The 3,680-nt window shown below is 35.1% G+C and overlaps 1 pseudogene; it reads right to left on the bottom strand.

Annotated features, from left to right (window-relative positions):
- Positions 1-1,133: 1,133 nt before the first annotated feature.
- On the bottom strand, positions 1,134-1,252 carry LOC148534469 (5S ribosomal RNA; annotated as a pseudogene).
- Positions 1,253-3,680: the final 2,428 nt, after the last annotated feature.

Here is a 3,680-nt window from a genome sequence, read left to right as displayed (position 1 = left end):
AGGGATATTTTGGCTCCTGTGGGGTATCCAGTACTTATACCCCCTCTAATAAGGACAAACAAGAATTGACAGAGCTCCTTTGTGACATCACTTCCGGTTTTCTAAAAAGTTCCTCTCCATTAAAGTGAAGTAACCACTTAGAATTATATTAGGCCATTTTCTTTATTAATACATTGTTAAATTGGAAGTCTGTTTCCTAAATATAAATTATTTACTAGTGTATTACTCCTTCCTTTCTGTGTATCGCGTCGCGTCACTTCCGCCCTTGTTATTCGTGCATCGTGGTCCTTCCGCCCTTACTTGAGCGGTTCATTACATCACTTCCTCCGTTGTCAACGTCCCCATTGCGCGCTATGCCTCCTCCTTCCTTGCACAGGATAGGGCCGTTTGTCCACTCGTTCGCCTGTCACGTCCAGCGTCAAAGCATCTCCAATTTCTGGCGGCCTCCATCTTTGTACTCCAAATGTCTCCTTTGCCCGCGGCCATCTTGCTACTCTCATAAGTTCCGTTTTCGTTGCCATATTTATGCTCCCATCTGCATCATGTTATTTATAATCCTGGGGATAGCAGTTTAGTTATTATTTCCTATATGGAATAATGGATGACAATATTAGTATAAATGTATATAACCAGCCATATGCTTGGACTCTAAAAATAAAAAAGTGATGAAAAATGATGACCGTTTCTAATTATTCTCCACACCTACTCAGAATCATAACTGGAATTCAAACAACTACACAAATAAATATCACATATATTAATGTATAATATAGATTATATGTGGACACTAGTAAAAAATCCTAAAATCATACTATTGGAGACTAATACAGTACATCCTTAAAAAATAAATAATAAATAATGATATTAAAAATTCTTCTTAAAAAATGGATGGAAATTTTCTTTAGTCTTGCTTATTCATGGATTTTATAGTTCATATGCATATATATATATATATATATATATATATAGTCTTTTCACTCTGTAGGGTCAGTTGGTTCTTATATGAGTCTTGAGACATATAATCAATATTGTTGCGTTCTGGAGATTCTTGCTCCCATCTTCGGATTTATAGATCAGAGAATTCTTCTTAGGTCGTATGTCTTGGGGGATTCATACTTATATGTCACATAAAGATACTACCGTACCTGGTCTTCCATAGAGGTCTCCCATCCAAGTACTAACCAGGCCCAATGGTGCTTAGCTTCCAAGATCAGACGAGATTGGGCGCTCTAACCCAGGTATGACGGTAGGTTATATTAGGACATAACATGAAACCCCTTTTATCTTTTTCATCTTCATTAAAGAAATGGTGCTATCTCATAATTATCGTTGAATCCTCTAGGAGTCAGAGTGTCCAATTCGAAAATCCAGAACATCTCACGTCTAGATAATTTATTTGCAAGATCTCCTCTCTCTCCCAATTCCACATGTTCTATAGCTTTGAACGTTAGGTCATCTGGATCCGATCTATGGTGTGAAATAAAGTGTCTTGACACCATATGAGTCTCCACCTTGTTCTTGATATTCCTTATATGTTCTTGTATACGAAGTTTTAGAGGTCGTTTGGTCTTTCCTACATATTTTGTTCCACATGAACTTTCCAAGAGGTAGATGACTGAAGTTGAATTGCAATTAAGATGTTGTTTAATTTTATATTGCTTAGTATTCGCAGAATTACTGAAGTTTTTTCTCTGCCGATGTAAAAATTTGCATATATTGGTCTTGCCACATTTGTAACTCCCTGGGCAGTTATGGATGATGTCGGATTTTGAAATATTAATATCACTTAACATGCTAGGTGCTAGAGAATCTTTGAGATTCCTTGCCTTTCTGAATACAATGGGGGGTCTGGGTGGTAGAATTTCTTTTAAGACTGGATCCATTAGAAGGATCTTCCAATGCTTATTAAGGGAATTCTTGATGTCTCTCTCCTGTGCGTTATATGTTGTGATGAATGGGATAATATTCTTCTCTTCCTCTTCCACATTCTTATATTCCAATAACATATTCCTCTCCATGGTATCCATTTTCTCCTTTGCTTCCAATAATAACCTTGGAGGATATTCTTTCTCTAAAAATCGATTTGTGTATATTTGGATTTGTTCGTTACATGTTTGTGTTTCACTGCAATTTCTTTTTATTCTGTGAAATTGTGAGTAGGGAATATTCTCTTTCCATCTTCTTAGATGTCCGCTCTTAAAATGAAGATAACTATTGGTATCTACTTCTTTTATTTTTTTGTAATGATCGTGTTTTCTTCTCCACGTAGAACCAAAACCAGAAATTCAATAGTACTCTTTCTTATTTTTGATGTGAATTTCAAATTCATATTATTCTCTGAAATATGATTTAAAAACAATTGGAAATCTTCCTCTGACCCTTCCCATATTATCAGAATATCATCTATATATCTCTTAAAAAATATGATGTTATTTCTAAATGGATTATTTTCATAGACATAATTATTTTCCCAACATCCCATAAAAAGATTGGCAAAGCTAGGGGCAAAAGTTGTCCCCATAGCAGTGCTGCAGATTTGCAGATAAAATTGGTGTAAAAATTTAAAATAATTATGATCCAGAATAAAAGACATTAAATCACATAAAAATTCTTTGTGTGGAGTGTTCATTGTTGGGTCCGCTTCAAAATATTCTCTACAAGCATTGATCCCTTTACCATGTTCAATACATGTGTATAAGGATTGAACATCAATTGTAACCCATGAATAAGTTGCTTTCCATTCCATCCCTTTTTAAAATTTGTAATATATTAGTAGTGTCTTTTAAATACGATTGAAGTTCTTTAACATATTTACATAAAAAAATGTCCACATATTCAGACAGGTGTGAAGTTAATGAATCTATCCCTGCGATGATGGGTCTTCCTGGGGGATTTTCCAAAGACTTATGAATTTTTGGTAGAAAATAAAATATGGGGGTTGTGGGATTGGTCTGTAGGAGATATTGGAACTCCTCCTTGGTTAAAATGCCATTATGTAGTCCATATACTAAGAGTCTCCTTAACTCATCCACATATTTCTCCAAAGGATCACAATCGAGTGGTACATAGGAATTAATGTCACCTAATAACCTGTGAGTTTCCTTAATATATTGTGATCTATCCATAATGACCAATTCCCCCCTTGTCAGCTTGTTTGATGACAATATCCTTGTTCTTTTGTAAGTTTTTTAAGGCTTCTTTTTCTTTTTCTTTATTTTTTAGATTCTGTTTATTATTGGGTTTCAGATTGCCTTCACATAAGTCTTTCTTAACTAAGTCGTAAAAAACATTAAGATGATTTCCTTTCGATTCGAGTGGATAGTACTTCGATTTCCCCTTTAGTCCTGACTTGGAAGCATTCTCCTGAAAATTCTTAATCACTGCGTCATCTTTTCTTATAAAGTGTGTTTTTAATGTCAAGTTTCTTATAAATTTGTTGAGGTCAATGAATGTCTGGAACCTATTCATATTACTTGATTGAGCAAATGTCAGCCCTTTGTTCAATAATGACACTTCATGTTTGGATAAGGTATGTTTCGATAGATTGAAAATCCCTCTTTCCTTAGGGTCTACATCAGGTTCCTCCTTTTGTAATTTCTTCCTCCTGCCTCCTTGTATCCCTCTTCGTCTCTTACCCTTCTTTTCATAGGGGATGCCAATTTCGTGGTTTCCCTGAAGAA

The sequence above is a fragment of the Taudactylus pleione genome, unplaced genomic scaffold (assembly GCF_031769625.1).
Source record: "Taudactylus pleione unplaced genomic scaffold, aTauple2 ptg000066l, whole genome shotgun sequence".
Taxonomy (NCBI): Eukaryota; Metazoa; Chordata; class Amphibia; order Anura; family Myobatrachidae; genus Taudactylus; species Taudactylus pleione.
This window is presented reverse-complemented; position numbering and strand designations above follow the sequence as displayed.